The sequence below is a fragment of the Nerophis ophidion genome, linkage group LG27 (assembly GCF_033978795.1).
Source record: "Nerophis ophidion isolate RoL-2023_Sa linkage group LG27, RoL_Noph_v1.0, whole genome shotgun sequence".
NCBI lineage: Eukaryota > Metazoa > Chordata > Actinopteri > Syngnathiformes > Syngnathidae > Nerophis > Nerophis ophidion.
The window spans coordinates 15459890-15472796 of record NC_084637.1 but is presented as its reverse complement, the minus strand read 5'-3'; positions in this window follow the sequence as shown (position 1 = coordinate 15472796).

The window sequence follows — 12907 nt, the reverse complement described above, 5'->3', positions numbered from 1 at the left end:
CAAGACCAGCTTGCTAGTAAATAAATAAAATTGAAAAAATAGAGGCACCTCACTGGTAAGTGCTGCTATTTGAGCTATTTTTAGAACAGTTTAGCGGCCTAATCATCTGGTCCTTACGGGCTACCTGGTGCCCGCGGGCACGGCGTTGGTGACCCCTGCTCTATTGTGTCATGTGAACTGCCAAAATAAGAGTTTATTTGCACATTTAATTAAAGGCTGTACACATGACGAAAACATTATTAATAATCCTAAATCCTATTTGCACACTCGAAGCACTAACCCTGTAGATTAAGTTGCACCTGTTCACACACTACTCGAACATTAACAGATGTGTTCATTTAAAGTAGTGCCTCTCAATTAATTTGTTACACCCCCCCCCCCCCCAAAGAAAAACATGTTTGCAACCCCCCCACCCTATAAATATACTATATATCATAATCATTTATCTATACATTTGGGATAAGTACACCTCTGCATAACATTTGCATCCTTATTAAAATCGAAAAAAACAAAAAAAGATAAAAGTAATATAGATCATCCATCGATCCTTTTTCTACCGCTTGTTCCTTTCGGGGACGCGGGGGTTCGCCGGAGCCTATCTCAGCTGTATTCGGACGGAAGGCGGGGTACACCCCGGACAAGTCGCCACCTCATCGCATGTAGTATAGACCAATTTATAACAAATAATCAATTTATTGAATTGTTTAAAAAGTGTGTAACAGAAAATCTTTGAAGTGCCTTCATTAGCCTGAAAAAAAATAAAACGGAAATTTTGACAGACTTGAACCATTTGATAATGAAAAATAAAAATAAATGATAAATGCAAATTTAACAGCACCATTCGTTACAAAGTACAAAGAAGAAGAACCATGATAAACATTCTGAATTTTTTTCATCCATCCATTCATTCATTCTCAAAAAAATCTTACTCATATCATCAATTATGATTTATGTATATATTTTTAATTATGGAGTATATTGTGAATACATTGAGAACAGGAAGTGAACAAAAGTATTAGCAACTATTATGTAAAAGAAAAACGGTAGGAGTAAATAAGCTCCTTTTCGAACATGTTGAAAAGAGAAACCGGAAATTGTGATGTATCATGTTGTATGCTTGCATGTTCGAAATAAACTCAAACTAAACTCAACTCAAAATAATTTCGGAACACAATATATAAACCACTAACCCAGTGTTTATAACTGTAGGGCTGGGGCCCATAGTTGGGCCGCCAGCGCCCTCTAGATGGCCTTTTTTTTCCAGTTGTGGTCCGTATGGGCTCCAGCCATAATAAGTTGTAATACACTTTCTCACCACGTGTGGTTTTATTGACAATATCAAACAAACAGAAGAAGTCATAGAGAAGTTTCTTAAGCGCAAAAAATATGACAAAATTGGTGAAGTTGTATTTTTTATTATTACTTTGATTTTATTGACCGTTTATTGAAGAAACATTTAATATTATTATTGTTTAATTTGTTGGAATTTATTTATTCTAGCACAACATACTTGTATGTAAATTTATTTTTAATCAGTTTGCCCCTTCTTATACAGTATATTTAGTATACAGTTTTTTGTAATCAGCCTAACCATTGATCGAATTGTTTGTGATTAACACATGCTTTCATATCATTTGACAAGGTTTACCCTGTTAAACTGTAAATAGGTTAAATATAATTAATATTAATAATTCAAAGTTAATATTTGATTAATAGTGGAAATATTGGGCCTCGAGTTTAAAAAGGTTAAAGTACCAGTAGAATGGAAAAACAAGTTTACTTTATGTGCTTGTGTTTTACAGTATCTATCAAACCATATACCAGGGGTCGGCAACCCAAAATGTTGAAAGAGACATATTGGACCAAAAATACCCCCAAAAAACTGGAGCTGCAAAAAGGGGTCCAGCCCCACTATGGACTGCATTAAAGTCTGAAAAAGTTCAGACATGAGAAAAATACGGGACACATTTTCAGCCAGCCATGCATTTCTCACAGAGAAATTGAACCTTTTACCTTGGTCAGACAGTGGTGGAGACAGAGGTTGAGAAAAATGAAGCCTGACAGAAGGGTTCCACTCGGGCTCTGTAATTTGCAGACAAATTCTCTGATTCCCCGTCCTTCGTCTGCATGCTATTTAAAGCAGCTGCATTCCTTTGTGAGAATACGCCGATCTCTTCGAGACGGTGCAGTGCCAGAAATAACAGGTTTGGACAAACACATGGCTGAGGCGTGGTGGGCCTGGTTGACCGTGACCGAGTTCCACTGTGGTTTTCACTCCGCTATTCTCTCGCCCGTGTCCCTCTCTTCGTCTGTTTTTCTCACAGTGCATTTGCAAAAGTTGGGGGGCGGAGGGGTCTCAGGCTTCTCAGCTGAATCGCTAGAAAGGGTCAGGTCTGGGAATGCATCCATGTTGACTGCACTCTGATGCTCCTCTTTGGGTTTGAACTCCAGGGCTTCACAGGCCGTCGTGGTTAACTCCACGTTTGAGTGCGATTATGTGGTGCATCTGGAGACCTTACACGTGATGAACTGTATGTGACCTAAGGACAGGCCTGGGCAATTATTTTGACTCGGGGGCCACATTTAGAGAAAAAAATGTGTCTGGGGGCCAGTGTATCCATTTTTAGGAACATTAATACAAAACATCACAATAATGTCTGATTGAATGCTAAAAACGTTATGACAGACCGCCTTAAAAAATGTAATGGAATTTAAAAAAATTTCTATGAACAATAAAACACGGAATATTGACAGAATATGAATCTCACACCCCCTCACAATAATGTCTGATTGAATGCTAAAAACGTCTGACAGACCGCCTTAAAAAACGTAATGGAATTTCAATTTTTTTTCTATGAACGATAAAACACTGAATATTGACAGAATATGAATGTCACACAACAATGTCTGATTTAATGCTAAAAACGTTATGACAGACCGCCTTAAAAAACATAATGGAATTTTACATTTTTTCTATGAACGATAAAACACTGAATATTGACAGAAAATGAATATCACACCCCCTCAAAATAATGTCTGATTGAATGCTAAACATTTTATGACAGACCGCCTTAAAAAACGTAATGGAATTTTAAATTTTTTCTATGAACGCTAAAACACTGAATATTGACAGAATATGAATAATCCCACCCCCTCACAATAATGTCTGATTGAATGCTAAAAATGTTATGACAAACCGCCTTAAAAAACGTAATGGAATTTTACATTTTTTCTATGAACGATAAAGCACTGAATATTGACAGAATATGAATATCACACCCCCACACAATGATGTCTGATTGAATGCTAAAAATGTTATGACAGACCGCCTTAAAAATCGTAATGGAATTTTACATTGTTTCTATGAATGATAAAACACTGAATATTGACAGAATATGAATGTCACAATAATGTCTGATTGAATGCTAAAAACGTTATGACTGACCGCCTTAAAAAACAATGGAATTATAAATTTTTTCTATGAACGATAAAACACTGAATATTGACAGAAAATGAATATCACACCCCCTCACAACAATGTCTGATTGAATGCTAAAAATGTTATGACAGACCGCCTTAAAAAACGCAATGGAATTTTACATTTTTTCTATGAACGATAAAACACTGAATATTGACAGAATATGAATGTCACACAATAAAGTCTGATTGAATGCTAAAAAGGTTATGACAGACCGCCTTAAAAAAACTTAATGGAACTATTAATTTTTTCTATGAACGATAAAACACTGAATATTGACAAAATATGAATGTCACAGCCCTTTTCGTTCGACATATTTTACAATCAAGTGAAATGCAACAAAAATTCAACAAACAGTAAAATATGAACAATGGGTACAAAATAAACCCACCTACAATCTGATGCATCTGTCACACCTGTAGATTATGTTTTGTTGCCATGTTTGCTCATGTTATGTTTATTCGTTATGTTTTTTGGACATTTAGTTCTGTCTTTGCACTTCCTGGTTAGTTTTCGTCTCCATGCCAACCAAATTAGTTCCACCTGGTCTTCTAGTCACGTCCCTGTCCTCAGCCTCACACCTGTTTTCACTAATCATCATAGCTGCTATTTAAGCCATTCTTTTTCTGTCTTCGTCGTGGCAACTTCACCTACCTATGCTGCACCTACCTTCAGATGTGAATTGAAGTGATTTATATCGCGCTTTTTTTCTGCAGTGACTCAAAGTGCTTTACATAGTGAAACCCAATATCTAAGTTACATTTAAACCAGTGTGGGTGGCACTCGGAGCAGGTGGGTAAAGTGTCTTGCCCAAGGACACAACGGCAGTGACTAGGATGGCGGAAGCGGGGATCGAACCTGCAACCCTCAAGTTGCTGGCACGGCCATTCTACCAACCGAGCTATACCGTTCCAGATCTCGTATTATCTGCTTCATGCCTTGCTGTTCGTTATTGTCCACGCCAAGTAAGTTTTGTATTTATGCCTCAGTGCAAGTTTAGTTTTTTTATGCCACAGTGCAAGTTTTTGTTTCATGTCTCTAGTCATGCCATTGTGTTAGTTTTGTTTTGAGTAGTCTAGTTTATTATCCGCCATTGAACACGTCCTTTGTTTGCCTTTTCGTAGTTTGTTATTTTTTTCAAAAATTAAACATGTACTCACGTTCACGCCTGGCTCGTCCCAAATTCCCTCTGCGACGAAGAAACAATACAAATCCAAGTCCAAGTTTGAAAGCATCTGATATATCACTAAGCTTTAGAACTTCCGCGTCTGTGGAAACGCTTCCCGCCCACACTGCTTGGTGCCTTGTCTGAGCCGCTGTGACGTAGATTACTGTAGTAACTAATTAGATTACCATAGTAACTAATTAGATTACCATAGTAACCGGTATATCATCTAAAAGCACATATTCCAACCATTGAAATACTTTGTATAGTTGAAGACTTACGGTCATTAGAAAATAATGGAATGCACTTTCCATCTTAAAGATCTAAAAAAAATATTTGGTTATGTCCGGCGGGCCAGATTGAAAATCTTAACGGGCCACCCCGGGTTTTAATTTGCCCAAGTCTGCCCAAGGAGGACCTTTGGAACGTTACAACAAATAAAATAAACAAAGGCTATGTGAATCAACAGAGCAATATTAAGTGTTGTATGTGAAAGTGTAACGGAAATATTCCAGAGTCAATGGTTCGCAAACTTTTTTTCACCAAACACCACCTAAGTAGTACCACCATAACATCCATCCATCCATTTCCTACCGCTTATTCCGCTTTGGGGTCGCTGCTGCCTATCTCAGTTAAAATCCGGCGGAAGGCGGGGTACACCCTGGACAAGTCGCCACCACCATAATAAACAACATTAAAGAAGGCCAAAATATTCATTACAAACAAGGCAGAGGTTTGATTTGATTTAAATTAGGGCTGGGCGATATATCGATATACTCGATACATCGAGGGTTTGTCTCTGTGCGATATAGAAAATGACTATAACCTGATATTGGAGGATACGTTCTCACGCAGTTGCTTTTAGCTGCTGACATTACACCACAGGCTCTTGCCACTCTTTGTTGTCTCTCCTTCTCACAGACACCAAGCGCACCTTCTTACATACGTATACGCCCTCGCGGAGCAGAGAGGTAGCAGCATGGGTAACGTTGGCTATGATGCTAGCGGAGCCGTGCGAGTGGTAATACAAGAGAAAGAAGGTGCGTATCTGGTAACAAATGAAGGAAGAACTAATTCCCAAGAAAAACAGCAGGAGGTCCATCGTCTGGCGGTGGTTTGGCTTCAAGTGGGAATATGTCGAACAGACAACCATAATTTGTCAAGTGTGGGGCAAAAGTGTTGCTACAAAAAGTAGCATTACTGCTAATATGTAGCATCATTTGAGATGTCACCAGAATGAAGAGTAATTACTCCGCATGTCAACATCTCCATTCGGTGCCACACATTCACACCATCAAAATGCAGAGGCAAACATTTCCAGATCAACACTGTATGAAAAAAATAGTCAACAACAAAAGGAGATAGTCCGCAGTAACCTACCACATAGCAAAGGACAAACACTATTTGATTTCCTATTATGCAGCTCATTTTTATTTGACAGTTATTGAAATATCTTGTGTAACATCATGCACTAAAGTGCACTGTATTTGTTTTAAACTATTGTAGTGGCGTTCTGGATAAAAAGTGCATTTTAATTTAGTGTTGTTTTGATATGTCATCTTAGTGACATCATGCACAAAAGTGCACTAATAGCTTGTTTTAAAATGTCTCTGACAATCTTGCACTTTCTGTTTTGGAAATGAGCATACATTAAAGGCCTACTGAAATGAGATTTTCTTATTCAAACGGGGATAGCAGGTCCATTCTATGTGTCATACTTGATCATTTTGCGATATTGCCATATTTTTGCTGAAAGGATTTAGTAGAGAACATCGACGATAAAGTTCGCAACTTTTAGTCGCTAATAAAAATCCTTGCCTTTACCGGAAGTAGCAGACGATGTGCGCGTGACGGTTGTAGGGCTCCTCACATCCTCACATTGTTTATAATCATAGCCTCCAGCAGCAAGAGCTATTTGGACCGAGAAAGCGACAATTTCCCCATTAATTTGAGCGAGGATGAAAGATTCGTGGATGAGGCAATTTAGAGTGAAGGTCTAGAAAAGAAAAAAAAGTTACAAAAAACAAAAAAAGGCGATTGCATTGGGACTGATTCAGATGTTTTTGGACACATTTACTAAGATAATTCTGGGAAATCCCTTATCTGCCTATTGTGTTGCTGGTGTTTTAGTGAGTTAAATAGTACCTTAAAGTCGGAAGGGTGTGGCCACGGGTGTGTTGGCGCCAGAGTCTCTGATGTAAGTCACGAAGCTGCAGCAGGACAGAAGCTCCGCTGTTCTCCGATAAGAGTCGACTTATAACCACAATTTTCTTACCGAAAACTGCCGGTTGACATGTGGTCGGGATCCATACTCGCTTGACCGCTCTGATCCATAGTAAAGCTTCACCTCCGGGAATTTTAAACAAGGAAACACCGTGTGTTTGTGTGGCTAAAGGCTAAAAGCTTCCCACCTCCATCTTTCTACTTTGACTTCTCCATTATTAATTGAAAAAATTGCAAAATATTCAGCAACACGGATGTCCAGAATACTGTTTAATTATGCGATCAAAGCAGACTACTTATAGCTTGAATCGGGATGGAAAATAATGTCCGCTACAACCCGAGACGTCAAACGCACGCGCCGTCGTACAAGTCATAACTCGACGTTTTCAACACGACACTTCGTGGGAAATTTAAAATTGCAATTTAGTAAACTAAAAAGGGCGTATTGGCATGTGTTGCAATGTTAATATTTCATCATTGATGTATAAACTATCAGACTGCATGGCCGGTAGTAGTGGGTTTCAGTAGGCCTTTAACGCAGTATGAACAAGAATGTTTTTAATGTAGAAATCATGATAAACTGCTGTGATTATATGTATCAAGTGTTAATTCAAGGCTAAGGCAAAATATCGAGATATACATCGTGTATCGCGATATAGCCTAAAAATAGAGATATTAAAAAAAGGCCATATCGCCCAGCCCTAATTTAAATCACCAAAAAAGATTCCCGGGCGTGGCCCCCGCTGCTGCTCACTGCTCCCCTCACCTCCAGGGGGTGAAGGGTCAAATGCAGAGGATAATCTCACCACACATAGTGTGTGTGTGACAATCACTGGTACTTTCACTTCAATGTATTTAACAAGTTTGTTTAATAATTTGGCCACTAACATTACACCAACTTTGAACAGTAACACTGTGTTTGAATATTTAATTAGCTGATTTTTCGACGTACCAGTAGATGGAGCCCGCGTACAACTAGTGGTACGTGTACCAGTTTGAAAATCCCTGCCACAGCCTACTTCATTAGAGGATGTAAGAGCACTTATAGAAGGTTATATTATATACACACTATTTGATTAAAATTGTGGTTAAAAAAAGGATTATTTAAAAGGAAAATCCACACTCCATTGTATTATATTTGTTGTTTGTTATGGTTTTAGTTTCTTTTGAACATGTAGACAGTTGCAAAGTGATACTTCATCCATCCATTTTCATAAAGAAATACAATCATGTGTGCATACGGACTGTATCCCTGCAGACTGTATTGATCTATATTGATATATGATGTATATATTGTGTTTTTTTATGTTGATTTAAATTTTTTTATTTTTTTACATTTCCATCCATCCATCCATCTTCTTCCGCTTATCCGAGGTCGGGTCGCGGGGGCAGCAGCCTAAGCAGGGAAGCCCAGACTTCCCTCTCCCCAGCCACTTCGTCTAGCTCTTCCCGGGGGATCCCGAGGCGTTCCCAGGCCAGCCGGGAGACATAGTCTTCCCAACGTGTCCTGGGTCTTCCCCGTGGCCTCCTACCGGTTGGACGTGCCCGAAACACCTCCCTCGGGAGGCGTTCGGGTGGCATCCTGACCAGATGCCCGAACCACCTCATCTGGCTCCTGTCGATGTGGAGGAGCAGCGGCTTTACTTTGAGTTCCTCCCGGATGGCAGAGCTTCTCACCCTATCTCTAAGGGAGAGCCCCGCCACACGGCGGAGGAAACTCATTTCGGCCGCTTGTACCCGTGATCTTATCCTTTCGGTCATGACCCAAAGCTCATGACCATAGGTGAGGATGGGAACGTAGATCGACCGGTAAATTGAGAGCTTTGCCTTCCGGCAAAAATGTAAATGTATTTATTTTTATTTCCTGTGCGGCCCGGTACGAATCGGTCATCTGCGGCCCGGTGGTTGGGGACCACTGCTCTAGTTGATCTGGTATTCAAAGGGAAAAATACACTATTTTCACACAAAAGAAAGCCCTCCTCCGCCTATCAACACCATAAGGTGAGAGACACTTGGGGGTTCTCTTCACATTCCGATGGTTTACGACACTAACCTGGGATCTGAAGACAAAGAGAGACTGGTAGAATACACAAAGGAGAAGTACCAGCTACTCTCAACATGGCTATGTAAAAAGGAAGAACTATTAAACATATCAGCATCCTTCAACAATGTCTAAACAAGAGCCACTAATTGCGTGTACCCTTAAAGGGGAACATTATCACCAGACCTATGTAAGCGTCAATATATACCTTGATGTTGCAGAAAAAAGACCATATGTTTTTTTAACCGATTTCCGAACTCTAAAAGGGTGAATTTGGTGATTTAAACGCCTTTCAATTGATAGCCTGTCGGAGCGATGACCTTTCACCCGTGACGTCACAACGTGAAGCGATCCGCCATTTTTATCAATCTCATTACACGCACCAAGTCAAATCAGCTCTGTTATTTTCCGTTTTTTCGACTGTTTTCCCGTACCTTGGATACGTCATGCCTCGTGGGTGTGTTGTCGGAGAGTGTAACAACACGAACAGAGACGGATTCAAGTTGCACCAGTGGCCAAGATGCGAAAGTCCCTCGTTTGTTCCGCACACTCTACCAACGACAGCTACGCTACGACAGACATGGCAAGAATGTGTGGATATTAGAGATGCGCGGTTTGCGGTCACAACCGCGGAGTCCGCGGATAAACCGCGGGTCGGGCGGGTGACATGACGAAAAAATTGATTTTAAATAGATTCGGGCGGGTGGTGGTTGAACCAATTCGGAAATATATATTGTAATAATCCCAGGAATGTAGGCTCATACAACTTCTTCGTTTGTCTTGTCTCTGTTGCACAAGATGTAATACAACCACACAACAACTCCCATGTCTCTAACGCTTTTCCCGGGACAACTCGAACTCTCACTTCCTGTTGACAACGTCACTTCCCTATCTCTCCTGGAAGTCCCGCCCCCCAGCCAAAGTCATTGGCTAACACCCCGTAGCCAGCCGCTACATTATACATAGTTAAATGTTATGTTGATGAGGTTCATTTAGCCTACTGATGTGTATTAATAAATGGTTGATTTATATAGGCTAGTAGGTAAAGTGTTGTACCTGACAACTCTTGATGGTACAATCCATATAACACGTCACAGACAACGTCACGCTAACATCACGTGACACCTCTGATGAAGGCTGCAGAAGCAAGGTAGCCTAAACTTGTCAGGTACAACACTTTACCTTATTAGCCTATAGAAATCAACCATTTATAAATAGTTACATGTTGTTACCCACATACGAAAAACGAGCAGCACTCTTTGAAACAGTATGTGGGCATACTTTTATTTTGAAGTGTCTCGTTTGGTCTGTCGACGGATGTAAGGAAGCTACTTCCGGGTATGAGTACACTGTTTTTTTGGTGTAATGAGAAGGGAGAAAGACTAAAAAGTGTCACAAGGACTTTAAGCGTTTGGGCTATAAGAGCCAGAAGATCACAATTTCCTCCTAAAAGAAGCATGCAGGCCAACAAGGTATTTGTTTGTCATTTGTTGGTATTTTACTTGGTAAAATGTTTGATCCACATGCTGTGCATGTTATTATTTTTACGTTTGTAATATGCTTTATTTATTACAGTTTTTACGGTGAATTTGAAGGGAAAGGAAGACTTCAAATAAATCAGTTCAAGAAGGCCATTGTGTCAGTGCTATTTGGAGGGAGTTACATTTTCTAACCTCACTAATGCCTTGCATCGTCTATATTAGATATAGAACAACGGGCGGGTGGCGGGCGGGTGTGGCTTTGATGAAATGTTCGTTTGGGTGGATGGCGGGTGGATGACCACTTTAGTGATGCGGTTGCGGATGATATAATTGCATATCCGCGCATCTCTAGTGGATATCCTGCGACACTCAAAGCAGATGCATTTCCAACGATAAAGTCAACGAAATTTGCAATATTAGAAAATAGACCACCACTAAATCTGCCGGAGTGCGTGAGCTATTCAGGGACGACGGAGCACGGCAAGCGATGACGGCAGTCTGTTCCTGCAGACGAGCGAGGTAAACCCCCTGGATGTCTTGGCTAAGACGTGATTTATGCCACTTCTTTTTCTGTCTTATTTTGTCCACCGAACTTATAACGTGCGTGAATGCACAAAGGTGAGTTTTGTTGATGTTATTGACTTATGTGGAGTGTGCTAATCAGACATATTTGGTCACGGCATGACTGCAAGCTAATCGATGCTAACATGCTATTTAGGCTAGCTGTTTGTACATATTGCATCATAATGCCTCATTTGTAGCTATATTTGAGCTCATTTTGTTTCCTTTAAGTCCTCTAAATTCAATTTATATCTCATGACACAGTATCTGTATGTAATATGGCTTTTATTTTTTCGTCCTCGCTTCCTCCCGTGTCGCTGTCTGTCGTTTCGTTTTTCTCGGGCTCGCTTGTATACGGTTCAAAGTGATATCGCTCAATAGCTTCAGTTTCTTCTTCAATTTCGTTTTGGCTACCTGCCTCCACACTCCAACCATCCGTTTCATCCATCGCATCCATCCATTTTCTACCTCTTATTCCGTTTCGGGGTCACGAGGGGCGCTGGCGCCTATCTTAGCTACAATCGGGCGGAAGACGGGGTACACCCTGGACAAGTCGCCACCTCATCGTAGGGCCAACACAGATAGACAGACAACATTCACACTCACATTCACACACTAGGGCCTAATTAGTGTTGCCAATCAACCTATCCCCAGGTGCATGTCTTTGGAGGTGGGAGGAAGCCGGAGTACCCGGACGGAACCCACGCATTCACGGGGAGAACATGCAAACTCCACACAGAAAGATCCAGAGCCTAGATTTGAACCCAGGACTGCAGGACCTTCGTATTGTGAGGCAGACGCACTAACCCCTCTGCCACCGTGAAGCCCCCATCCGTTTCAATACATGCGTAATCGGTTCAATCGCCTACGCCCCTGAAATCCGAGTCTGAATCCAAGCTACTGTCACTATACCTTTCTGTGCTATCCTCCGTGTTCGTTTCTGGTGGTTTCACGCAGTGACGTCATTGGATAATGGACGGGTGGATATACCGATGGTGAAAATCAGGCACTTTGAAGCGTTTTTTCGGGATATTGCGTGATAGGTAAAATTTTGAGAAAAACTTCGAAAAATAAATTAAGCCACTGGGAACTGATTTTTATTGGTTTTAACCCTTCAGAAATTGTGATTATGTTCCCCTTTTAATAATCCAATCAGTTGACTAATTCTAGAGTATCTCAATGATTCGTCGACTATCAAAATAGTGGTTAGTTGCAGAGCGAGCATCTTTGCAGCTTTTCCTGCATCGCAAAAAGTGGCTCCGATTAGACCTGGAAGTCAGCTGGGACTGGGATCACGCCTGCGAGCTGCCACTTGTAGTTGCACTTTATTTACTAGCTTTATGCTGCATGCGCCGTTTTAAATAAAATATCATTCATCGGGGAGGGTGACAACAACCGCGGGGATGACAAGTGGAGTTGCGGCATCATCCAGGGATGCGCCGTCATGAATTATTTGCCGGGGAGATAACAGAAATTTTGCATTAGATTCACGGCCCAGTGCACCTGCGGATTTTTTTTACCCCCAACACACAAACACATGCACGATTGTTTCCCCTCCTGACACTGTTTGTGTACACTAATGTAGGTCAGATACTGTATGTGTGTGTACCTCTTGGCTGTGTGGACGCACGCTGCGCTTGGGGGGCGCTCTGCACACACTCACACAATCCAGCGGTAGGTCAGTTTAATATTTCATCGGGCTGATGGACGGCGTCTGTTGCTCTGCGAGCCAAACATCATTATGATGCACTAAGTGACTTAAATGTAATTAGAGCTGAAAATCACATTAAAGCCGCTCAGCGATACAGGAACTTGCTCACCTTTCTTATACCAGTATTAAACAGGAAAAAAAAGAACGGGTTGACAATAATAATTGGTAACCAAGTGGCATTGGGTAAGGGACTATAGGACCCTTTCAGCAACCGTTCTTAAAAACAATATTTGTTTTTGGACCTATC